Source organism: Meriones unguiculatus, chromosome 3 (assembly GCF_030254825.1).
Source record: "Meriones unguiculatus strain TT.TT164.6M chromosome 3, Bangor_MerUng_6.1, whole genome shotgun sequence".
NCBI lineage: Eukaryota > Metazoa > Chordata > Mammalia > Rodentia > Muridae > Meriones > Meriones unguiculatus.
The window spans coordinates 132,594,440-132,621,501 of record NC_083351.1 but is presented as its reverse complement, the minus strand read 5'-3'; the positions used below and the strand labels follow the sequence as shown (position 1 = coordinate 132,621,501).

The 27,062-nt window shown below is 45.5% G+C and overlaps 2 long non-coding RNA genes across 2 annotated transcripts in view; both read left to right on the top strand.

Annotated features, from left to right (window-relative positions):
• The window catches only part of LOC132652795 (uncharacterized), a 145,414-nt gene that overhangs the window by 91,282 nt on the left and 27,070 nt on the right, over nt 1-27,062 (top strand). The gene's annotated exons all lie outside the window — the stretch shown is intronic.
• Nucleotides 1,155-27,062, top strand: LOC132652794 (uncharacterized). Its single transcript, XR_009590352.1, has 3 exons — nt 1,155-1,229; nt 7,547-7,619; nt 26,843-27,062. It is a non-coding gene; the product is annotated as an uncharacterized LOC132652794 (long non-coding RNA).

The window sequence follows — 27,062 nt, the reverse complement described above, 5'->3', positions numbered from 1 at the left end:
TGCAAGAACTTCCCGAAGGTTGCAAAGGATGGAGAGAATTCTCAGACAGGTCCTTGCTTTTTAATCAAGCATGAAATTACAATACAACATCCAACGAGAGTGACGAAGCTCCGTGTCACCTAGACTCCCAAGTTTACCTACATCTCACTTCTATAACATGAGCAAGAGCCAGAGTTGAGCAGCCGTGGGAGCTCAGATCATCAAGAGCCCAGAGCACTTTCTATTTTCAACTCTGAACTATAATAGAAATAAGACACAAAACCCCATTTCCAGGAAGACCTCAAAATAATACTCCCATTAGACCCTCAGCCTTTACATGTTTCCTTCTGGGACATGACCCTCTGAGAGAGTTGCCTCAGCTTGCTGTGGGAAACATTTGGGACCACACTGTTGAAGGGTGCTGTGGCAGTGAGGGGCTCAGACAAATGGGTTATGAAGGTTAACATCAGCGACTCGTTCCTCTTAATTGATTGATGTGGGGGTCTTTCAAAATGACTTGTTTTGTTCTTTTGTTTTACTTTTTGGCTTAACACACATTTATTGCAGGGCATTTTGGAAACAGAACCACAGTAAAAACAATTAGGACACCGGCAGACAGAACCATTTGGGTGTGGATGCTTTAGCAAAGCGGATCTGCTGGTGGGGCTGTGGCGTTTGGGATGACATTCTGAAGAGAGCGGGAGGATTCTGCCATGGTGGAACATGGATACGAAAGACAGGCTCTAAGGATGTGGTGGCTGTCCACATGGCTTGGGCAATATTCAGTGTCTCTCCCTTGATGAAGTGAGAGGAAACTCGCCGAAAACAAAAGTTTTGTTAGTAACTTAACACTTTTTACGGGTTCAGCACATGGATGTTTGCTGAACTGCATTGAGATGCACACTCTGTCATCCAAATACACTTCTATGTGCTTCAGGATGGAAGCACGCGTTACAAAGGGCCACCATAGCCTAACTATTCAGTGTCTCGTTGTATAACGAGCTGTCCCCAAATTTAAAGGCTTGAAATAACAAGTATACAAAGCCTCATTGCTTCTGTGGGGTGAGAGTAAGTTAATCTGGGTGCTTCTGGCTCTATGTTCCTCACAAGGTTGAGTCAAGATATCAAGTTAGCGCAGCAGGGTCCTGGGGATCTGAGCTGAACTGAAGAATCATCTTCCAAGGGTACTTCTGAGACCTTCACCTCACGGACTCTTCCATAAGCCTGCCTCCATCATGGCTTCCCCCAAGGTGAGTCAAGAAAGGGAGAGAGAAAGAAGAGGGAGAGGGAAGCCACAGTTGAGATTATCCACACGCCAGAGGGAGTTTCTGGCCTAGTTTCGCTCACTCTCTGTAGCCTGTTTTCTAGAAGCAGTCTAGAGCGAGGAGTGGCAAGTCTGTAGCAAGGGAGTCTCTCAGATCTCAGTTTCTTCTCAGATGGGAGATTGTACTAAGTAAATCCAGCCTTAAAATAATTATTGCCTTCCATGAGTAAAGAACTTTGAGGGTACTATAGGAAATGAATATGTCTGCATTTGTTATTACTCCAAAAAAACTTGGGGAAATGAGTATATGAGAAGAAAATGAAGTCATTTATTGAGAGCTACAGTGAGCACATACAGCTTGCTTGGCAGAGGTGCAAAGGCAGGTAAAGGAGCAAGAATGGCTTCCAATGAAGAGGAGGGAATGAGGCTACCTTGGGTGGTGCTGGCCAGGGGTGTCTGGAGGAAACCTGACTGGGAGCAGGACAACCTTCTGCAACTGGTTGTTCAAAAGCGTCTGGACCTTTGTGGTTCTTTGCTGTTGGAAGCAGAGATAAAACTAGGGAGGGGGCAGTTCCTGCTGCAACCCTGATTTTTCTGGGATGCTTACTGCAGTGGGGGACAGTTCTGTTACCAGCAACAGTCACAGCTGGTGAGCTTGAGCTTCGCCAGAAAACTGGTTTTTAGAGGCTTGAGCTCAGAAATTCTAGCGTGGGAGCCCACACGCTTTAGGAAGCCCACCGTGGGCTTCTGCCGAGTGTTACTTTTAATGAGCAGGGTTTGCGCCTCAGGTTTTTTTGTTTTTTTTTCTTCACTTTCTGCTGTTGTCTAAAGGACCCTTTTATAAATGATCTTGTCCAGGGTTCCTTCAGAAAAGCCTAGGTTCTTTTCAATTGGGTCTCAGCCTCCATGCTACTCCAGGTGGCCGAATAACTATCTGGGGCTTCCTGTTGAGGAGACACAGCGCCATCAGCAAGGATTCTCACAGAGGTGCATGCCTTAGAGGGGTCCTGGCCTCCTCTCCTCTGCTCTCTGTGCTAATTTATGAATGAAAAGATAAAAGTTCTCAGGCTTTACATTTTCTTCGTGTTGCGGAGATTATATGCTTGGACTACTTTATATTGGGTTTAGGATCTTTGTAATTTTAGGATGGATCTCATTTTGTACTAACCACAAATATCTACACAAGGAAGATACAACAAGAAGAACGTACTGTTTTTTGTTTGTGTTTGTTTGTTTTGTTTTGTTTTTAGTTCAAATGGTTCTATACCAACAGAAAGCTCTGTATTTGTCAATGGACCCAGAGGGCCTGGGTTTGAGTGGGCTAGCCTTTCCAGCCCTGCTCCAACGCTCAGAAGACTCTGTGGTTACTTTCATAAGTTGCCATAATTTCAAAGCCCACAGGGCTCATAATCAGGTTTGGGAAAGCTGCTCCCTTTGTAAGCATCCACTGTCTGTGGGGAGGTTTGTCCCGAGAGAGGTGGCTGACAGCAGACAGCCTTTTCTTTCCCACTTGGGGATAATCCTTTATTTAGCATTCCTTTATTGTCTCGGAGGAAGTTGGCTTAGTCTGTCTCCCACTGGACAGACTCAACCACTGCCCCAACAGCCCGGCCTGAGCAGTGCCTCCTTGCAGAGAAGAGCAGGCTTCCAGGAGTGTGCAACTTGCCTATACACATTTGTGTTTTGGGACTGTTCTTTTTCTTGCTGGGCTGTTGGAGTTTGTCCTTCCACACGTGGTTCTGGGAACCACAGGAATGGGAAGTGTTTTTCGTTAGACATTTTCTCAAAAGGGCATTTTGCCCAGATGATGAGATGGAAGAGGGCTCAGGACCCATCTGCTTGTGGTGTTCCCTACCCGGAGAGAATCCTGGAGCACCACCGTGCAGCTTCAAGTCACACTGTGTGTCAGTGTTAGTCAAACAAGTCTCTAGTCAGTGGCCTCGTCCGAGACTCTTTACTTCCGCGCTCAGTGCCCACTAAGTCACTCTTCCAGGAAGTTCTTCCCTCTGCTCATGTGACAACTGCTTTAGGGCTTGCTCTTGGTCACCTGCTCCTTGGTTTTCAGTTTCAAGTTCCTTGCTTCTTCTTAAACTCATGGTTTCACAAAACAGTGAAATTTGACTTGACTCACTACCCATATTTATGCTGTGATAAAATTCCAGGACCAGTTTATAGAGGGCAGGGTTTATTTGGGTTTATAGTTTCAGAGAGTTAATCTTCATTATGACAGGTAGTCATGACAGCAGGGGACAGTCATGGTGGCAAGAACAGTGAGCGCTCAAGCCACAAGCAGGAAACAGAGAAACTAGAAGTAATATGAGTCTTTCAACTCTCAAAGCCTGCCTCTAGTGGCATCCTTCCTCCAGCAAGACCACACTCAGTAAAACCTCTGGAACAGCGCTACTAACTAGGGACCAAGTGTTCAAATTCATGACCCTGTGGGGAACAGTCTCATTCAAACCACCATATTTTGTAAGAAAATAATAATGTTACAGTTGGGTTAGCTCTCCGTTACTGTAACAAGTACTTGAAGCAATCAGCTTACAAAGAAGAAAAGCTTATTGCGGCTCATAGCTTGAGAAGTATCTCCCCGTGACTGATTGGTTCTATCACTTTAGGCCTGTTGTAAGGTCGAATGCCAGAGCCCAACCATTTATCTCATGGCTGTAATGAGGGGGGGGGAGGAAGGGAGGAAAAAGAATTGGAGAAAGGGGGGAGGGAGGAAGGGGTTAGTATTCCATTAGGAACATGTTTTAGCAGCCTAAATGCTCCCATTAGGTTCCATCTCTGGACGTTTCTACTACCTCCTGGGAGTGTTAAGCAGGGACAGGGCCGCCGGCATATGGGGCCCTGGGTCCAGATCCAAGCAATGGCTGCCGCTATCGCTTACTGCACTTTTGCTGTATCTCAGCACCATCCAAGGGTTTCTCTGTAGTGACTCCTTGGAGCATTCCTGGCTGGTCAGTAGTACCCGTATATGCTGTGCTTTGAAAACCAGAACACGGAGACTCACAGCTAAGTAACCTGTCCAGGGTCACAGGAAAGCCTCTGTTGCTTCCAATATGTTTATTGGTGGTGCCTGAACTTATGATCATTTTTCCCTCAGCAAAATGATCATATTCTAAAAAGATGCTGTTTTTAGGGATAATAGCTCAATCTTTGGGTGAGTGACAGTGGTCCTCCTGTGATGTTTATTAGTAACTAGTCTGTGTGGGTTTTCAACCCTGGGCCCGCATAATGAGATTTCAAGCTTACACAGCTGAGTTAACTGGCCAGCCAAGCATCACATATTTGAAAAAAGAAAATAAACTATCTTCCCTCCCAATGAGAAAGGATTTCATCAGCCAAATCCGATTTCTTGTTTCATGGCTCAGGAATTCAAATCTTAGCTCATTAATTAGTGTAGTTCTTCCGAGCTCCGTTTCCCACCGTGCTCAGGACAGAGACCCCTCTCAACTGTGGCTCCACTGCACCAACTGCCAAGGTCAGCTTTAATTTGGGTCCCTCTTCTCTGCCTCTGATGCCCAATTCTTGGTTAGAGACCAATGTCCTCATAACTAACGTGCTCTGAACACTTTCACCCAGGATTTTAGATTCTCAGAAACTCATAAATAAAACACAGGCTTTGCTTTAGCTCCAAATATGCTTTTTAGGACTAAGTATTGTTTAGTGTTAATTTTGAGAGGAAAACAACCTTACCTTCTTCAAGCCATTCAAATAGCCATTTGCACAAGCAGTGACTAACGTCTTATTGGCTGATAGCAGGCATTTAGATCTTTCTCTTTTGACTCAAAATCTAAAAGGATCAGTGAGGAGAATGCTTCCCCTGAGGAGAGTGTTTTGACTGTCAGGCCCTAATGTCCTTCTCGTGTGTCCGTGAGCTATCAGGCAAGATAGACTGTAATTATAGATAGACTGTAATTCTAGTTGAGGTGAGTGGTGTATACAGCTGTTGTTGGCGTATGTCTGCCTGCAGGAAGGAAACAGGAAGGAATAGTAACTTCCTGTGCTGGGTGAGGCTTGTAATGTGGTCAACAGGTGTGGACATCTGCAGCTGCCCAGCCATGCTCTGGGGAGCCGAGTGTAAAAAAACATAATTATCTCCACCTCCAACTGATTTGCCTGTATTGCTGGACCAGAGCTAGAGCAGAGGAATAGATGACTGCAGAGAAACAATTTTCTCATAGAGAATACTTGCAGAGGTATTCCACAGAAAGTTCAGGTGATGGCTAATTTGGGTCTTTTTTTTTTTAACTTTTGTATGGAAAGATTAGATAATCTTTGGAAGTCCTTGTCCAACCTTTGGGAAACACCACTGATGTTTTTTCTCTTGAGGCAAGCAGTCATTTTCTGAAGAGATTGTCCTTTTTTAAAAAAAAAATTATTCATTTATTCATTTTATTTTTTTCTTTATTAATTACACTTTATTCACTTTGTATCCCCCCCCTGGATCCCTCCCTCCTCCCATCCCAATCCCTCCCTTCCTCCAACCTCTGCATGCATGCCCCTCCCCACGTCCACTGATAGGGGAGGACTTCTTTTCCTTCCTTCTGATCCTAGTCAATTAGGTCTCATCAGGAGTGTATGAGTTGTCTTCTTCTGTGGCCTGATAATGCTGCTTCCCCTTCAGGGGGAGGTAATTAAAGAGCAGGCCAATCAGTTCATGTCAGAGACAGTCCCTGTTCCTATTGCAATGGAACCCACTTGGATACTGAACTGCCATGGGCTACATCTGTGCAGGGGTCTTAGGTTACCTCCATGCATGGTACTTGGTTGGAATATCAGTCTCAGGAAAGACCCCTGTGCTCAGATTTTTTGGTTCTGTTGCTCTCCTTGTGGAGTTCCTGTCCTCTCCAGATCTTACTGTTTCCCACTTCTTTCCTAAGATTCCCTGCACTCTGCCCAAAGGTTGCCCATAAGTCTCAGCATCTACATTGATAGTCTGCAGGGCAGAGCTTTTCAGAGATTGTTCTTTAAAGTAATGTGATTTTGTCTCAAGACCGCTAGGAACGTACAGCTGACCCTGGTCCTGAGGACAAAAAGCAGGGATAGACTGTGTTTAACGTTTTTTCTTTGAGAGAGCTAATTGCATGGGCTTTGTGACTGACACAGGTGTGGGCCTCAGCAAGTGTCTCTCTCATGTCTGTTATATAGGATGGGCAACCAGACTCAAACTCTTTTTCTCAGACTGCACGTTGGCCTTTTGGACCTAGTCAGGGGTGGTGAGAGCTCAGTATGACTCTCTCTGGAGCCTGGTAAGGACACGAGAGCTTGGCAGAGCACCCACCAGCCACAGCTTCCTGAGGCCTGCTCATCCTAACTGTTGGTTCTTCTCTCCCCATTCACACATGCTTGCTTTTCAATTAGGTCTTGAGTCATTTCTAGAAATTTACCAAAATAAACTCACCATCAGTGAGCTCATAGGAAAATATTACCCAGGTGTCCCAGCAAGCTGAGGTGGAGCTCTTTAGCCACCTACCCCACCCTCCAGTTCTTGGAGAACGAGTTTTCTATATGGAGCTATCGCTTTTAAGTGTCCTTGGGCATTTGGACAGATTGAAATCTGTTCAGGGCTTATGGAATGGCTTTAAAAAACAAGCATTTGAAAGAGCAGAGAAGTGTGCAAAGACTGGACCTCTTTGAGACAGCTCATCAGTTCCTTGGCTAACAGTGAGTTAGCAAGCTTGGGGATTCTAGCTATATAGAACTTAGTTTGGCAGCTTAAAGGCAGGTGTGTGTGTGTGTGTGTGTGTGTGTGTGTGTGTGTGTGTGTTTATGAGAGGAGGGCAATTTTTGTGCTGGGTTTGATATGGTGCTTCTATGTATTCAAATGATAATTGCTTGTCCCCAAGATCTTCACTGTTCTCATGTATCCAAAATCACAATGTGTAAACTTTGCCTCCCAAATCATCCCTGATTGGCTACATAAAGTTGCCTGCAGCCTGGGCTGGGCAGAAGAGAGGTAGGCAGAGCCAAGGTTTGGGGGTGGCAGAGAGAGCATGAGGAGAGAAGAAGGCGGAAGAAAGGATAACAGGTCACCTGGGTTAGTTAGCATGATGGAGAAGAGCAGCCCAAGTGGAAAACGTGTGCAAGTGTTTATGGGGATTTTTTGGCTGGGAAGTAGCTAAGATAGCTTACAGGGTTAATATCTGCCCAGCCCCAGTGTGTTAAAGCTTAAAATAAGACTAACAGCTTTCAGTGGTTTTTATTTACGTAATAGCAGGCTAAGGAATAACTGCTGCCCTAATTATATGAATCAATATTAAATATTAATAATCATTCTACAATTTTGTGTTTCTTCAGCAACAACTGCAAGGAGCCAAGGCTTTGGATGCCTGGGTCTTTGATGTGTCCTGTCCTTCAAGCTGTAATAAAGGTAGAACTTTACCTCTTTCTTTCCTTTCTATCCTTCTCCTGGTTACCTGCTTGCCTGCCCAAATCTTTCATCTCTCTTCCAATGACAAACTTTCAAGTTCCCTCCTGAGTCTGTTTAAAAATTCCTTTATCCGTGATACCAAGAACCTGCAAAGAGGATTCAGGTCTCCTGGACAAGCAATGATGAAAGGCAGAAAGCCAAGATTTCATCAATGTGGCTACAAAAGGATCCCAGATCCCCGCCTCCATCTTCAGGGTACTGATATGAGTTTTACTTTCACATAGAGGAAAATCTGGTCTATGGACAAGAGAGATGCATAATGGAACTGTCCTGGTGAAGTGCTGGGTCTGGCTGGTCACTCTCTCTGTTTCAGGAAGATGATCTGAGGAAGTCTTTACTCTTGAGGAACCACGCTGGTTCTCAAGACATAATTTCTTCTACCCGAGAGTGCTGTCTCTTCATGTGTGGATAGTTTCCCTCACCCGGAGAGTAGAGTATCCTCTGAGGCTTTTCTTCTCTTGCAGGCTATGGAGGCTGTGGGAGTCCACTTCTTCAGCCTTGTAGAGGGAGGAGTAAGTGAGGTGGGCAGGAACTCACTGAGTGATTAGCACGGGTCTGCAGAGTCACACAGGAGCCTGGCAGACACATAATGAAGGCAGATATTCCAGGCTTTCATCTTGGGGGCCCATGTGAGGATTCAGAGGTTTTTAGGGAAAGCAGCTTCTAAGTGCTCGTTACAGTGTCAGGGAAGGAGATAAGAGTTGGAGGCTGCTGGGAAATGTTTCCGGGTATGGAAAGAATGTATCAAATTGGCTAGTCCTGAAATGATTCGGGTAACCAAACATTATGGATGTTTCTGAGACTGAGCTTCTAAGACAGTTAACATTTCCATCAGTGGATATGAGTCAAGCAGCGGTGTGGATGAGCATCTAATCTCTTGAAGGCCTTAGTTAAAAAGACTGGACTCTGCCGGGTAAGAAGAAATTCTGGCTGTAGGTTGCTTTGAACTTGAGTTCTCAACCAGTTACATGTGACAACTCCTTAAACTATGTCTCTTCATCCCCTCTACACACACACACATACACACACACTCATGCACACATACATTTGTAAACACACATACGTACATACACATGTAAACATACATATATACACTCAAATACACATGGACACATGCACACACACACGCAAATGCTATTACACATATGCACACATGCTCACACACACACAACTACTTATACATACACACATGCAAATAAATAAATGCTCTCTCTCACACACACATGCTCACATACCATGTTGCTTCCGCTTCTGGGGAACCTAACTTAATATAGGAGACTGGGTTTGAAGCCCTCAGAAAGAAACAGGGAATTAAGCATGCTGACACTTAGATGAAGCCACTCCCGTGACAGGACCATCGTACTGTGCAGGAAAACCTTGGAAAAATTTAAAGGAGAAACAGTCGATGAAGCACCCAGTCCCCAGTTTGTCTTTGACTTGTGTTAACTGTGTGCCAGGAAGACAGATGACATCAGAGTCACACCCTTTGCCTTCAGAGGGTTCCGAGCGCCGAGTGAGGCAGATACACTGTGACATTTAGTTATCGTGCATGATGAGCACTTAGAAGGAAAGGATAGCTTGTGAAGGTGAGACTAAATCAGCGATGTAGTTCACGAGAAGGCGGACAAAGGCTGTTCTGCTTTGCCTCTCTGTTGCTGTGATTAAGCACTGACCAGAGGCAACCTGAAGAGGGAAAGGGTTCATGTGGCTCACAGGTCCGTCACTGAGGGAGGCAGGGCCGGAGCCTGCAGGCTGGGCCTGAAGCGGAAGCCTTGGAGGAACGCTGACTGGCTTGCTCCCAGGTTCACGCTCAGGCTCACCTGCCTAGGGCTGGCACTGCCCACAGTGGGCTGGGATCATCTCCACCAATTAGCAATGAAGAAAACGCATTTCTTTATTTCCTCGTTCCTACAGACATGCCAACAGTTTGATAAGAGGCCGTGTCTTGGTTGTGGCTCTCTCTTCCCAGGTGCGTCAAGCTGACAGTCGAGATTAGCTATTACAGACGGTAAGTTTAAGAAAGAAGCTGGAGGAATGATTGCAGGGGCAGGGACAGGCTAATGATAAGATTCTAACAGTTGAAAGAGTCACTGACTACACGGGGGACCTGTCCTTGGAGGCAAGCAACAGCTCCCTAAATCCAGATTGATGAGGATACATTTCAGTGTCATTTTTCCACGTTCTCCTGGCTCCTTCTCACTTGCTAACCATGAGTTTAATTCAGATGTTTTATTAGGCTCAGGGGCCCTTTGGGACTGTGCTGTGTGGCGGGTGCACTCTGTCCTCTACCCCAGGAGGCTACCTCTCTTGGACAGCCCAGCCTTTCTGTGATGGTGTTATTGATGGGCAGTTTTGGGTGTCACCGGCCAGATTTGTCCATTCTCCAACCTAACACCAACTTTTACCTAGTGGTTTTATCAACCACTGAGGGCTAAGAAAGCCAAGAGGCGACTTCCTTTTTGCTTGTTGAGTAGAATTTTTGCTGTGGTGTATCACCCTGGGAAGCAGTTTTATTCATGAATTCGTGAATTCTCAGCTGGTTTCTTTAGCTCCAGAAATGCCCAGTGAATTTTGTTTCACATTTTAAAATGATGACACATTGACAAGATTTAAACCAAATCAATATGTTCCAACTTACTGTACTCATTCTATTTTCTGATGTTTAAGTTTTTTCATCTGTGGTCGGTGTGGCCCGCTTCTAACTGGCTCCTGTCATGTTAGGAAGACCTGGAGTCTCCATGCTTGCCTGGCTGCTGGTGAGACACAGGGGCCTCTTGTACATTTCTTGTGCCAGACCTGGAAGATGCTATTTGCTTCGGGTGGGAAAGGACCTTGAGGAAGAAGCTTACCGAGCCAAGCTCCGTTCTGTCACATGGACATCACAGGGCCCACAAAAACATCTTCTGAGAATCCCTGGGAATGGAATCTGGTAAACTGACACATGCACTGGCATTTTGCATCATAGGGTCCTTTGAAACTCACCCCTTCCTCTGTCATCTTGCCGACAGATCTACCGCAGTTGGAGAAGTTGAGACTTGTAACACTGGTAAGGGAAACCCTTCTTGAAGCTTACTGCCTCCTGCATACTCCCACCTTACTCTGGTTCAACCAAAGTCCTTCTCTCAGGTCACCAGCAAGCTCGCAGCCTTCCACGAGTAGGTCTTCTGTGGAGTATCTGAGCCCTCTTCTTTGGGTGCTGTTGCGAATTAGACAACAGAAGAAACACTTGGCATGCTAGAGAGAGGAATAATGTGACTGAATTTTTAAAAAATACTTCTTCCCTAATGGTATAATGCTTTTTTTTCCCTCTAATTGAAACAACTCATCTAATTATAGAGACCCTAAAAGAATGGAAAATCCTCAAATAGTAACAGAGTGGGGTCTGTTTATGCCCTGGGGCATTGTGTCAGTCCTCAGGAAGAGAGTCAAATGCTTTTGCTGCTGACATTTTCTCTCAGAGTAAGAACTGTCACTGTGTGTGCTTCTGTTTGTGTGTGTATATGAGTGTGTGAGGGAGAGTGTGTGTGTGTTGGTGTGTACACATGGAGGCTGAGCACAATGTCTGGTGTCATTCTCAGAAATACAGTCCACATTGTTAGAGATGGAGTTTCTCATTGGCCCGGAGCTAGCTAACTATTCTAGACTGGCTAACTATGAACCTCAGGAATTCTCCCGTCTCCACTTCCCAGCTCTGGGGTTCTACGCACATGGCACCACACCACAAGATTCTGGGTTTGGCACTCAAGGTGGGTACCTTCTGGGTTATCTTCTCAGCCCCAAGGACTATCACTTTTATGGCCGTGGCTATCTGACTTTCTGTCTCACTGACGTCAGCAGCCTCTGAGCATGCTCCTGGCCAGGGCCTGAAGATGAAGATGTGGCAGCTGGAGAAGGAGCAGCCTCAGACCTGGCTCCTGCCCTGTGACCAATGACATGGGCATGACCCTCACAGCACTGCTGACGTGGGTGTAGCAATGTGACTTCTGCTTTACTTTTTCCCCACATCTCCCAGATGGTCTCGTGCGGCCATCTCAGTTCCAGTTTGTCTTTTTTGTCCTGATTACATGGATATGTTGCCCCATCTCTTTCTTGCTACCCAGTGTTTAGACAGTACAGCTATCTCTGGGAGTACTCAGCCCTGGGCTGTGATGCCTACATATTCAGCCTCTCTTCCTTCATGACAACAATAAATTTAAGCAAGGAGGTTAAAGTTAAACAAGGAGGTCGTTCCTCAGTGTCACCATTTTGTTGTAGATGGAGAGAGAACTAAATTATAGATCTAGTGAAAACACCTTCTCCACCAGGGCCAGGATGTGTGCTCACACCACTTCCTAGGATGAATAAAACCCCAAATAAAAACCTTTTGTGTCAAGTGTGAGGAGATGGATTTGCTGTGCTCTCACTGGGAGACAGTGGGCCTGATGCTGAAGGGTGTGCAGGCGTCTCGTTGTCCCACAGGCCTTCTGCTGGTTTTGGGGTTGAACGTGGCAACAACAGTTAGACGAGCCATTTAGGAACCTAGAATTCTCCTTCACTCACACCTCCACAGTAGCTTCTGCAGAAGAAACATGGCCATTGAAGGACCTTCTAGAACCTTCAGGAGGTCACAGCTACTCATTGGTTTGCTTTTGATTTTTTTTAAAAAATTATTAAAAATTTTTATTCTTTAAAAATTTCACACATGTATATGCTGACTTTGGGGGTCATTTTAATCCCCATTACCTTCTCTCATCCTCTTTGCTCTCTAAACTGAAACCCTTCTCCCCAGCAAGCCCCTTCTATTTTGATCTGTGCCCCCCTACTCCATTCATGTTTAATTATGGTTTCTGGCATGAGCATGGGTGGGGATGTATCTTCTGGAGAATGGGCTGCTTATCAGTGGCCACATGAATGACACCCACTTCTCCAGCAGCCATTGGCTGCTCGTAGTCTGTGAGGGGTGGGGCTTGATGCCACTCTTCCAGGCATCTGCGCAGGATGAAAAGCCAGCAGCCCCCCCCCCCCCCTTGTGCATGTGCTCCTGGGTTTTGGTCTCCCCCAGGGAAGGAACACTCACAATTCTGAAAGCCAGCTTCTGTCTGTCCTTGCCCATTCTGTGACCACACTTGCTGGCTCCAGAGCTCACCCACCACCTCCTCAGACGATATGGTTGTTCATGGATAATTCCTAATGCTCCTGATGGCTTTGCCGTTATGTGTGACTATGACAGATTAAAGGACCATGTTCCTGTCACCCTCAAATCTCTCTCTATGCTGTCAGGAGGCAAATTTATAGCTCCATATGACCCATAATTCTCACTAAGTTTATCTTTGTCTCCTTTTCATCTACACATTTACTTTCTCTTTATTATTTCTCTCATCTTGGCCAGTTTTATGACCTTTCACTGTGTTTTATGTTATCTCTGAAAACCATCTTACGTATCCTTCAGAAAAGGGGGTGGTATATAGATACATACAAATTTACAATTGCACCATCTTACAAAATTATGTGAAAAGATCATGATGATGACAACCACTTTGCAACTGCAGAATATAAAATGGATGATTTTCATTCCTTTAGTGTTGCTAGCTGAGTTGCCTGAAGCACTGGGGAAGAAAGTTCATAGTGACAAGTCCTGGCGTATCAGTCAGAGTGGGTAGGTTCTGTTTCACGTGCAGCCTTCGGGTTTCAATTCTGGCTTGCTTTCCTGACTTCCCACAAGTATGCTAAGCTAGTTCCCAACTTTGGAACTCAGCTGCATGATTTTCTGTGCCCAGCAACTTTACTTTTTTCCTCCCTAATTCACATTGCAAGATTCTCCATCTCTTAGACCCTTGTCATCCAACTCTCAAGACTCAACTTCAAACCTCACCTCCCTGGCTCCGGTGCATGCTGGGTAGCCTGTATTGTAGACTTGAGTATTTCCATAGGCATCACCCTAAACTTTTAAATGTGTAATGTGGAGTTTCTTCCGACTTGTCAAAGCGAAGCTTGATGTGTTAGCTTTTGGACAGTCTGGGATTTTTATCATATGAGTTGAAGCTACACAGCCATTCGTCACTTGATCAAGAGGCCTAACAAAAGCCACTCACACAAAGGCATAAGCCCTAAGAGTCTAAAAATATTTTGAAAAGAGCCAACAGTGAAGTAACAGATGATTTAGTGGGCATTGCAAACCCTGAGTGTTTTCACTGAAAATATGAACTCAGCCCTTTGAAAGTGGCTGGCAGGTTTGTTTTCTTTCTCACCTGGATCTCTGTGACTGGCAGATGCAGCGTGGGCTCTGGTGACCCTGCAAACTGCAGCTGGTGCTGATACTATGCACCGCAGCTTGAAAGCAAGCATCCCTCCAGAGCTCGCACATATGCAGTGAGATGCTCCTGGCCTGGGAAATGAAGACCAACAGCATAGTAGATACCTGTTAACCTACAGCATGCTCTGGGGCTCAGGGCTCTGGACTATCTGGGTCCTGCACAAGCATTCTCCTGAATAAAATCCCAAAGCCAGGGTGTTGCTTTGGACAGGAGATTTGAATTATGATTCACGCACTTTAAGAACAAAAGGCATTTTTACTTTTTCTGTGTACTAATTCTGACATTATTGCTGTTGCTGTCAGGCAAATAGCTGCAGAATGTCACCTTTGAAACAGATACCAGGAGCCATGGCATTTTGCCCACATGGTCTGATATCAGAGTCCTTGCTCACCATGAAGTGGCAACATCTCCTGTGAAGTAAAGGTCATTAACATAGTGCTTTCTTTGCCTGGGAGACCCGGGGTTTTCAATGTAGGAAAACGCAAGAAGCAGTAGTTTGGTGAACAGAATTTGTGGCAATTCAAACAGTGGTATTTGTTCTTGTGATACAGGACTGCACTCTGTAGCCTACCCTCTGGACCATGGTGCATAGCTTAGGCTGGCTTTGAACTCACTGCTCCCACTCCCTGAGTGCCGGGATTAAAGCCCTGTTGTGCCATGCTTGGCTTCAAATCACACAGTTTTAAACAGAGGAAACTCATTTTTAGGCAGAGTATGACTGTAGCTTTGTCTCTAAGATGAGCATAGCTGGTATGAATAAATGTGCTTGTATGTGCGTCTGTGAGTTGATCATACCCCAGCGGGTGCTTCAAGTGTCTTTGGAAGCAATCTGAGTAGAGGTTTCAAATACATGACATAACTAATAAAATATATTGTCTCTCATTTCTTAAAGACTATTAATTTCCTTTCTTTTGGTAGCACAATAGTCTAAAACCACGTAACGTGTGTATGCACCAAATGCATGCCAAGCACACAGACACACATACAAGCCAGGCTCCGCAGGTAGGGCCTTCTCTGCACGTGTGACCAGCACTGGAGTAGATCTGACAGGTTTAGCTGAAGGGAGAGGCCCGCGGCATTAGGCCACCAGGTTGCTGGCTCAGCGCACAGTGGCGCCTTCTCTGCACAGGTTCACCTCCTGCAGTTTCAGCCACCCAACACTAATCGCTGCAAAAATATGAGAGGAAACTCGTGTTGCACATTCTGTAACTATTCTGAGCAGCATATGGAGTCTTGGTCTGTTCTGCGCCATGCAGCCTGCGGTGTGCCTAATCCCCCAAGCCAGCTGTCCGTGCTGTATACCTTACCCTGCAGTAGTCTCTCGGTACGGAGCCTACCACTGGTGTAACTCAGTGTTGGTGTGCAGGTGACCCCTATTTCACTTAATGTTGCCCCCCCAAAGCACTGGAATAGAGATGTTTGTTAGTAGCTTGCTGTATGTTGGTATGGTCGTTCTATTTTTAATAGTTATTTTTATTTTAAATGTGTGTGTGTGTGTGTCCATGTAAGCGCATGGGCCCACAGAGGCCAGAGGAGGGTGTCAGATCATTGGACCTGGGTTTACAGGCAGATGTGGGTAGTGACATTTTTGGGAATTCTGGAAATTTTTTGTTTGCTTTTTTTTTTTAATGTGGAAATACAAGAATGTGCTTTCATTTTAATCCCAAGTGTAGGATGTGGGGCTGCTTCGGGCTGTCCACAGCAGTTAACCACGACTTGCCTCGTGCTCTAGCAGAAGCGTGGTTTTGACAGCTGCAGATAGTTTCTGTGATTGTGTGACCTTTGGAAGTCTGGGAGCTTTTCAGAAGTATATAAATGCTAGGGCCCTTCGAGGCAGGGTGGGGTTGGTGTTTAGTGGTTTCAGGGAGGTTGGTTGTCCTTTGTTGGTAGTTGTGCTCAGAGAAGAAACAAAAGGAAAGAAATAGATTCGGGGATCTCTCTTCCCCCCCCCCTCTCTCTTTCCCTGCTCTCCTTGTTTCTCCCCTATCTAGTTTTAGGGAGTGAAATTGGGGAGATAAAGGGTGGGAAAAAGAAGAACCCACCAAGTAGCAAGGACCAGCTACAGGCGTGAGCCGCCTCATTTGAGTGATAGGAACTGGACTCAGGTCTTCTGCAAAAGCAGGATGGGCTCTTAACCACTGAGCAACCTCTCTGGCCTCAGTTATTCTACTTCATCAATAGTCATGGCTGTTATTATTTAATTGTGTCTAACTTATCCATTAAACGAAGGTGTGCGAACATATTATTTAATTGTGTCTAACTTATCCATTAAACGAAGGTGTGCGAACATAGCTAAGGTGCGCTCAGGCTTTTCCGGGAGCATCTGGAGATGTATCTTCTGAGGATAAGTGTGTGTGGGAGAGCAATGGACTGCTGTAATCTCAAGTTCTTGCAGCTAAGCCAAGATGGAAGCTCAGAGTGAAGAAGTCACTAGTCTGGAACTCCTGATATTGAGTTCACAGAGACCCATTATGTCAGTGTTTGGGGGTGGGAATGTGAGAACCAGGAGCTTTGCCAGCCTTTACGTGGGAAAACGGCTGGTGTAGGCTGAGCTTTGAGGTCACCTCTCAGGGCCACTGCCCCTGCTGCAATGGAAGCAGGAGTGTGTGGCACAGAGGAGTCTCTGCGGGACCATGAGCACAGAGATGAGCCTCCAAGAGGTGTTTGCTGCTCTCAGACACATTCTTGGCATTTTATTTGAGAGAGATACCTGGTGGCCAAAACTGCCCTGAAAATGCTTATTAAAATCAGATTCCTTAGTTTTGCTGAACATCTCATATTCTTTTTCTAAAGTGTGACCTTTTGAGGCTTATGTAGATGTACCGCTTGTACATCAAGGTTTTTCTTATCGACTATAACACATTTTTAACCTTCTTCTTATCGCTTTGACACATAGTTATCTGCTGGATGTAGACTTGTGTGGTTCCAGGGCCTGGGTGAAACTGACAAGCTTTGTCAGGCTCCGGAGTGTACTGTGTCTGTAAAGCCCTCCACGGCTAGTAGAGGCACAGCTGGAGACACAAGGGGAGTGAGTCGTTCATTCGGATACCTCATGATTAGCTCGTGGGCTATGCCAGGATCTATGCTGGGCCTTAACGAATGCAGCTGGAGCTCTCAGGGAATCCAGAGCCCACTGGGGATGTCTGATAGAACGGGAACACTCATTGCACAGGAATATGCAATCCAACTGAATTAGAGACGGAGTGTGGTGGGCACCCCTTTCAGCAGGGGGCAGAAGTGGGCAGTGGGAACTAACTCTCTTGAGATGACATCTAACTGAATGTCTGGTCTGAACAGAAGAGTAGAGAATGAAGGAAGGGGAAGTGTGAGGAAGCAAAAGACAGGCCAGTCAGACAACATGGTGCTGGAGGAAGCTGAGCTGTCCAGATGGCTATCATATCTGCAAGTGGGGAGGCCGAGAGCCATGGGTCTAGATCCTGTAGCCATGCTAAGAAGATTGGATTTTCTTCTCTGAATACTGCAGAGCCAATGAAGAACTTAGGACAGGAACTACTCTCACCACCGCTGTTATTCTCCCTGTTCTCTGCCGTGTGTCAGGCACTACGTTACAGATTCTCCCAGCAATTCTCGGAGGTAGGTACAACCTTCTGCCTTTTCTTCAGGCACGTGTAGTTTAAACAACAGAGATTTGTTTTATTTCCGTTTTCTAACCAGAAAATCTAAGGTCAGGATGTCATGTGGGCCAGGTTCTTCTCAGACTTGAGCTGCCTTCTTGACTTTCAGATGGCCACTTTCTATATGTGTGTTCCATGGTCACACAGGGCACGCATCTTAACCCTCCTCTTGCAAAGACACTGGTTATTTTGGGTCAGGGTCCACCTGTGCTGGTGACTCATTTTAACTTTATCATCTCATTGAAGATCTGAACCCAACCCACACAAGAAGCAGCATCTTCAGAGTCATAGAGCTTGAAAGTGGTAGTGTGTGGGATTGGACCCAGCGAGACTCACCCAGGGGCTAAGTTCTTGCTACTGTAAAACCTCAAAGGTGTGCTTTAAAAAGTGCTCAAACTGCTTTCCTGGTGGGCTGAATTCGGAGTGAGGAGGACCAGGGAGTGGCTTTGGCAGGAGTCTATCTGACAGTTAATCTAAGCGGGTCCTCAAATTTGCTGTCAAGTTATCTAGAAGTAGATAACCAAGTCTCATGTTTGTGCTGGGTTTTGTCTACATGACACAAACCTAGACATGCCTGGGAAGAGGGAGCCTCAGATGAGGAATTGCCTCCATCAGACTGGCTTGTGGGCATGATGGTGAGGCATTGATATAAAGGAGGAGGGCCCAGCTTACTGTGGGCAGTACGTTTCCTAGGCTGGTGGCCAGTCTGCATAAGAAAGGTAGCTGAGCAAGCCTGAGGGAGCAAGCCAGCAACAGCATTTCTCTATGGTCTCTGCTTCAGTTCCTGGCTCCAGGTTCCTCCCCTGGCTTCCCTTGATGATAGACTGTACAGTGTAAACTGAAATAAACCTGTTCCCTTGATTCACATTGCTTTTGGTGCTGGTATTTAATCACAGCAACATAAAGCAAGCCAGGACAGTTTCAAGTTCTTTTGGGTTTATGTCTAGTAGATCATTATACGGTGTGCTTAACACTTTGAAGGAATCCCTAAGGTTTTATTTCAGCAGTGGCACCATTTTACATCCTGACAGGGTATAGGGCTCAGCTTTTCATCTTTGGCTATGCTGTCACTCTCTTCTGCCCTCCTTTCATGGTTCTAACCAACATAGTGGATGTGAAAGGAAGTCTTCCTACAGTTTTGTTTTTCATTTCTCAAGCTGTTAATGATTTTGAGCATCTTTTTGTGTGCCTGTTACTTGTTTTTACAGTTTATTTGGAGGGAAAAAGGCAATTCTTTTGCCATTGAAAAGTTGGATTGTCTTTTTGTTGTTAGGTTGAAGGATTATATAGTCTGTATGGTCCAGTCTTGTATGCATAGAATGAGTGAGGGAAGGTTTTCTCCTTTTATATTCTTTTAGAGATTTATTTATCTATTTATTTTTATATGTGTGTATGTCCCTGTGTGAGTTTGTAAGTGCTGTGGCCAGAGGGCATCAGCCCCTTGGAGATGCAGGTAATAGATGGTTGTGAGCCCCCATGTGGGTGCTTGGAATCCATGCAGGTCTTTGCAGGAGTCACCTCCCTAGCCTTCCTCTGGTATTTTCTGTTGATTTTGAGAAGGATTGGTGTTAATCCCTGTTCAGATATTTACCTCTGGCTTTTCAAACGAGGTTCTGCGGGAGCACAACTGTATTCCCTTGTTGCTGTATTGTCTAAGGCTGCTTGTGCACGCTCAGTTACAGGGTGGAGTTAATGCAACAAAGGCTGCGTGGCCTGTGCTATGGCTGGGTGTGTCCCGCAAGGTTCCTGCTCTAGAAACTTGGTCTGAGTACGTCAGTGCCGGAGCAGTGGAACCTATCAAAAATGGAACCTGGCTCAAGGTGATCGTGTCGCCAGAGGCTACACTCTTGGGAGGGTGTAGCTCTAGGTGTCCTGGTTGATTCCCACAGAGGGAGTTACTATAGGAAGAATGAAAAGGAGCTTGGTCATGTGATCTTCCCTCCATTTGTTGCCCCCTGCCATTGGCCCCTCAACAAAGGCCACAGAGATAGCTACCAGGTCTCAGACTCTTGGTCTCCAAAAGCTTTCAGATAAATAGTGCTCATACAGCTCATGATGTTTTTTTTTTTTTTTTTTTTTTTTTTGTGCTAGCAACAGAAAACAGCCTTCTGTGGTTCACAGAGCCACAGGATGAGGCACTCCTATTTCCTCTGTAGTGATCTCATTTCTCAAACACTGAGAAGTCTCTGTCTCCTTGAGGATAAAGAATTGGTGATAATTAAACACCTTTATGATTTTAATGATCTCAATTAAACTAATTAATTATTAAGAAGCATTTCATCCTGAGTCTGCAGATTCCTGGGTTTATCTCTATGTTTTAGAGCATGGTCACCCTGAGGATGATGAGGATGGTGACAGGAGAGAGATTGCCGTGAGGTGAAGAGAGTTTGTAGAGAAGGGCCAGGGCATGACTGGGGGAGCAAATGTGCCTCTGCACATCACTGACGAAGGCATGAGGGGAGCTACTTCAGGGGGGCATGGTGTGCTCAGCTTCTGGTAGCCTGAGTTTGAAGTAGCGGTAGAATTTCTGAACACACAGCATGGTGAGGAGACATAGAAGCGTCAAGTACAGAAGTCCTTGTCTTGGTCTAAGCAATTAACATGGCAAGGCTGGCTCTCAGGTTTGTGTGACGGAGAGACCTCTGCTGTCTCAACTGTCACTTCTGAAGAGGCTAGCTAGGGCTGACCTCTCTCTCCCCTTAATGGGAATCCCCAGCCTGCTTTCTGTCAACCCAGGGGTTCTCTCCCACAATGGCATCTCTGAGGTTTTGAAGTCTGAGGCACCTACAGCCATGGTGTCATCCCTCTTGTTAAATGTACAATTACATTTTCTCAGCTTTTATTCTTTTTTTTTAATCAAATGACACAACTCATAATATATTTTTAGATTTAAAAAAATTATATATATATATATATATTTGTTTTTGTTTCAGTACTGGGACCAAACTCTGGGATTTCGGCATTCTGCTGTTTTCTTATTTTTGTAGTCTAGATTTCAGGCTCAGGGCCTCGTGAGTTAGGGCAATTGTATTATGGCCTCTGGTTTATCATTCAGAGAAATTGGGTTCAGTTTCCCACTCTCACATGGAGGCCCACAATTGTCTGCAATTCCAGTAATGGAGAACCTGAAGCCCTCTTCTGCCCCTCCATGGACGCCAGGCACACACACAGCAAAATGCCATACACATAAACAATTTTTAAAACTCATAAATCTATCCAAATCATTATTTCCTCTATCTATTGTTGTTGTAAAGAAAGAAAATCCCAAATCGTTCGATGTTACCAATGAAGACTCAAGAGCCAGTTGCTGAGATGAAAACCTGCTAGCTCAGAGAGGTAGAGAAAGCATGCAGCTGGCCTTCCTACCCAGCTCACGTCCTGAACCAAAAAAGCAAAAAAACAAAAGTTCAAAGCTAAAAGTCCAAAAAAAAAAAAAAAAAAAAAAAGCCGAAAGCAAAAATCCAAAAGCTTGTTAGCTCAGCTGACAGCCCAGGAGGAAAAGGCCTGCAAGCTCACCCAATATCAGGAGGAAAAAGCCAAAAACTGGGGTTAGGGGAAGAGGGGTGGGGAGAGGTGGGAGGTTGGGGGCGCAGGTGTGAGGAGCTGTTACTAGCTTTGCTATTCTGAGAGCACGGAGTCCTGGACTGGCCCTGCATTGTGGGGCAGCTGTAAAAAGGAGAGTGTCATGTGTATAGAAGCTCCTGGGTCCAGGTTCTTCTCCTGTTCCGACTGCCTTTGATGATGAACTGTGATGTGCAAGTGTGAGCTGAAGAAACCCTTTGCTCCCCGACTTGATTTTTGGTCATGGTGTTTCATCACAACAATAAAAACCCTAACTGAGACAATGTTTATCCCGTGGCCTACCAGCAGCGGTGGCACACCACTCATGTTTACCTTGATTTTATCAAGATTCTGTGTCAAGTGCTTGTTTTAGGCAGTCTAGGTGTCTGTGGGATGTTTGCAGAAGGATAAAGGGAACTAATGATATGTTTCTCTGAGGGTGTTCCACCGGCAAGGGTTAAATCAACTGTAGAGGTGCAGGCAGAAGTTTCCAAAAGCACAACAGCAGAGTGTAAAGTATCGGAAGAAAACAGTCTGTCTTCCCCTCCAGCTCTCAAGCATGGTGTCCAGCAAAGCACACACAAATGCATAAAGAAATGAGGTTCTTCCCAAAGCCTCTGGGCAAGGCACATTCAGGTCTTCCCTTGATGACTAGGGCCACTAATGGTCAGAAAGAAGGAGGACACTCTGCCTAACATAACATCGTTTCCTGACTGGTTTGGCTCCATTCTTCTAATGCTCTCTCATTCGTATCACATCAAATTCTTAACTCTCTGCAGAAGATGTTGTTTGTGAAGAGAATTGCAGCCAAGGAGGAGGCTGCCTAGGTTCAGTCACGGAACAATGCAAATCAAATTATCACAGGTCAGCGAGCCTGGGACAGCTGCTGCCTAGCTGACGAAGGTAGTTATGATGTGTTGTGATCTTGAGTGGACTCTGGGATGGCTGAAGATGATCTCGTCTCTATGCTGTCTTGAGAAAAGTCAACTCTAAGAGGAACTTTTGAGTTCATCCATCTTTGGAAAGTCTTTGGTTATTTTTTTGTCTTGATTTTTCTTTTCTTCATGTTTGGAAAGGTCTAGAATAGAGGATACTTGTCACCTTGATAGATAAACATCCAGGCCCCTCTCAGGAATGCTCAGTAACTCCCTAACTGCTCACTGGAGTGAACTGATGCTTGAACACTGATGTTCAAACAGAGGGACTGGATGGTGGCGTCTCAGAGATTGTGGAGCCTCCTTCAGGAGTGTCAGTCTTGTCAGAATCCTGTCCTCCTACCCCCTCCACCGCTCTTTATTTGGTGTGTGGATGTGTTACTCTGGTTCTGCCCTTTTTCTGCCTTGCATTTCTGTGTCCTACCTCATCTGATCTACAGTTGATCAACACCAAAGATCTCTATGTCAGTGGTGTCACGAGTCTCTGCCACCAGTTGCACAAAGTTCAATGTCTTGTTTTGTTCTCCATTGCTATATTAGGATACCAGAGACCAGGACATTTATAAAGGAAAGAAGTGTATCTTGGGGTATAATTCAGGAGGCTGAGAGGATCATTGCTGTTTTATGAGATGGCAGAAGGCTGGAAGTTCATGGATGGAAGGACAGGAGACCACAGCACAAGAGAACACAAAACACAAAAGGTGCCTTACAACCTGCTCCTTTATTCCAGAATGAGAGCAAGGGTCTCTTACTTTAAAAGAAAATTAGCCTGATCCTACTGGAAGGCATCAATTCTTAATGACCCCCGCACCTTTAAAAGGCCCTGCTTCTCAACACACTATGGGAGACTTGAACATACATGTTAGAGGGGCTGGTCCACACTCAGATCATGGGAGTCCTGAGTTTTAATCCAAGCAACGTTTGGGGCTCAGTCTGTCCAGCCACCATCTGCTCTAGCTGTCTCACTCTTACTAGATGCTGTATGGATTTGCGCAGTTTTGAGAACCTTCCTGAGCTGATCATGCAAAGGAAGATGCTTACACACAACCTTTCAGAGAGCCCCACACTGTTAAACACAGAGAGCCAGGTTCCACGTTAGACAGGAACGACTTAAAGGCTTAAAGCTGCTTGGAAGTTTGATCATTGTCTCAAAGCTCTCTTCCTTCCGGTCATGTTCAGTCTCCTATTTCTCAAGGACATTTAGCTGAAAACTTAGGACTGAAAAATGTAAGTCAACACTGCCACTTGGCAATGTCACCACTGTGTCTTATTCCTCTGTGTGGGACACATTCACTCTCATGCTGCTTGTGTTTATTAGCAAACAAGACAGGACCCCGGGAGAGGAAGCAGCATCTAGACAGCGAAAGAGCATTGAGTACTGCCTTGAGGATGCAGGAGAGGAGCTGGAACAGAGCAGTGATGCTGGGAACATCGGGTTATTAGTTAACCTTACTTAGGTGGTCTTAAGTGGCTCTGCCTTTTATCCTTTTGAACAATCTGTGTTCTTTGCCACTGGTTGAAATATTGTTTTGTATCTGAGCCAAACCCATTGAGACATCTCTAAAAATAATGAGTAGTAGTCATTTTCTTTAAAAAGGATAAAGAAAAGACTAATCAGTGAATGCGATATGAAGGAAAATTGGCATGCACATGTCAAGTGATTTAAGCCCCTCGCCATGAGGGCTTCTCCATCAGACACCAACCTCAAATGACATATTTAATTGGGAGCTGGGTGGGAGTTTGGCAGCAGTTCAAGCCAGAAAAAGCTTGGGGGAGAGGTGTATGTGAGAAGAGGGGCCATGGGGGCAGGCTGAATACCTGAGTACTCAGAATTACAAAGGTTTCCAGGCAAAAAGCATGTCTTCCCCAGACAAGAACCAATTAGGGAGAGTGGCAAAGCACACATTGCTGCTTCCCCACTCATTAATTTCTGCCACTAGAGAATGCAGTTTTCCTCCATATCTTAAGCCCCAGGCAGCTATGTAGATGGCGCTGAATGGACTTCTTGCTGCCGGGGATCGCCATCACTGCTGAGTGCTGGGTGATGTGTCCATTTTGTTCATGAAGCCCTAGAGAATGTCAGGAGGAACTTCACAATCAGAGCTGATGGTGTCCAGAAACCTCACTCTCCTGGGAATGTAAGTGCCTTAGCTGTGAAGCCTGACCGGACCACCAAAGCTCTCATTCCAAGGCAGGATGTCTCCCATGCAGTTTGCAGGCTTCATGGGTGTGTGTGTGTGTGTGTGTGTGTGTGTGTGTGTGTATGTGTGTGCATTTGTTTGAGTGGGATAAAATCATAGGTTGATGGCTCACAGGGTAGATGTCTGTCTCAAAAGCAACCCCAAGGTCAGCTGTCAGCAGGACTGGCCACTCCTGAAGTTCCCTGTGGCTTGTAGATGTCTACCCTTTCTGTATATTCTTTGGCGCCTTTTCCTTTGTCCATGAGCATGTCTGGTGCCTTTGTATGTGTCTGAATGTCTTTTCTCCTGTCGAGATTCTCATAAAACTGAATTAGAGACTGTCCTCACCTGGTCTCCTTCTCAAAGGTCCTAGCTCTAGCAAGGAATGCAACTCAGAGGCTCACTGCTCACTTCACATCAGTCACAATCTAAGGTGCCGGGGTTCTGTCTTCAGTACAGAGTCTTGAGAGAACAGACTTGTGCCCATGAGAGGATGTGACAAAAGACATGGAGAACATGAGACACCCTCGAAATTTTAGGTTTTTCTTCCACGGAGTCCGTCTAGCCACCGACTCAGAACACTCAGCGTAATTCCTACTTTCATGTTTTTTTATTTGGTTTGTTTTGGTCTGTCCAGTGACTGTTTCTTAGCAATGACCTTCATAAGTCAACTGACTTCCACAAGAGATCAGTGATCTTTGGTCTCAGTGTTGGCTCCTGTGCTTGGACATACTGAAAATGGGCCTCACATGGGAATCTAAAGATCTGGTGGTCTTTGGAGTGTTGCAGAGGGGAATCAAATTTCCAGCCTTTATTTTCCTGAGTTTTGTGCATTTACCCACATTTCCTCAAGGCGTACCTTTTATATATATTTGCCTTAATCATATATTTGAAGCTTTTTTTTTTTTTTTTTTAAATAGGGCTGGTGACATGGCCTAGCATGTAAAAGTGCTTGTTGCTTAAGTCTGATGGCATGAGTTTGACCCTCAGAACTCATGGTAGGAGATAAGAACTGACTCCCCAAAGCTGTCCTCTGACCTCTACACATGTATTATATATATGTGTGTTGGTTGTTACATGCACCCACAATTAATAATAAATATAATTTAAAAACATTCTTTTGTTGTATTCCCCATACTGTACCCAGCTCAGTGTTCTCTTCTTGAAGCCATGAGCAGATTTGTGCTATCATCTGAACAGTATTTGTGTTCCTTCAAAGTCTCTGTGTTGAAGCCCAAATCTCTAATGCAGTGGGACCTCAGGATGGAGTGGGTGCCCTGATGTGAGTAGGAAGACATTTTGTTTCTCTCCGTGTGTCACAAGCGAGAGGCCAGCAAGGGCACAGTGACAAGGCAGCCACCTGTAACCCAGGAAGAGGTTCTGGAGGCCCTGTCCTGGCTGGCCGACTGAGCTGGGACCTGCAGCCTCAGCTGCTTGAGGAAATGCGTGGCTGGTTGATAAAGCTTCCCCATCCATGATCACTCACTAGGGCAGCTCGAGCAGATGGATTTAGTTTCTTCAAAGAGCACCTGGAAGAGAGCAATCCAGAGCAACCTGTTCAAAGGCAGTGATGGACACTGGACACACCAGACATTTGGAATATGCTAGAAGCTTCCAGAGTTCAGTGTAAGGCACCAATCTTTCCATTTCATGTTATTCTGGAATGGAAGCTTCCACAGGTTATACAAACACAGTTTGTCTTCTCCATAGCAGGGCATGGGACCAGGTTATCTAGAACTCTACAACTGTCATACTCGGTAACGGTAACACCTCTCCTCCAACCAGAACACGTCTGTTCCAGCAAGGCCACACCCCTAATCACCCCAAGCAGTTTCACTAACTGAGGACCAAACATTTAGACATATGAGCCTATGGGGGCCGTTCTCATTCAAACCTCACAGTCTGGGTTATCTTAAGGACAACACAAGACTATGTATCTGCATTTTGGGAACATATTGCAATAAATGTATGTACATGGGCACTGGGTACACACATAATATATTGACACCTATATGGGCACATGTCATACCCCTTATCCGTAGAAGGAATGTTCCCCTCCCAGTGGTACCCGGATCCACAGACCTTACCCACTATCTGTATAATTGTAGGCTTCATGGCTTTCCTGTGTGCTCTGACCTGCCATGTCTTACTGATGCCCATACTCTGCACTTTTTAAGTGGGGAACATTTTCCCTCACTGAACCAGAGAATCTGCTCCAGCATTCGATATCCTGAGGGCCAAGGCACTACAGCGTTTTTTGCAGATAACTTTCTCCTTTCACTGCATATTCCCCAAGATGTTGTGTGCAAACTGCTGAGCCTCCCTGGTTTGGAACATGATGTCAGTCAATATGCGAGGAGATGAAAATGGGTTTGCAGTCAGATGGTTGGGAAGAAAAATTGGACCAGGTGAAACACAAGATTTCTGTAGTAAAGCATGTTGCAGCTTTTCCGTTCTAGAGTAGGGCTAGGTAAAATTGCCCACAGGTCACATCTGCTGCCTGCTTTCACACTGTGGCTGCGTTGGGATTAAATTGATTCATCTGTGTTTTCTCCGAAGTTGCTTTCCCGGCACAAGAGGCCTGAACTCTGCAGAAGATGCTGTGTGATGCTCAAAGCAGGACACGCCAGTCATTTGGATCTTCACAGAGCAGGAAGAATGCACACAGTCCTACATCTCTAAACATCTTGAGAGTTTCAAATACTTTTGGAAAACTACCATTAGAGGTTCAGAGGCCTTCACATTACATTCACATTCTGTTTCTGGTAGGTCTCAAGAG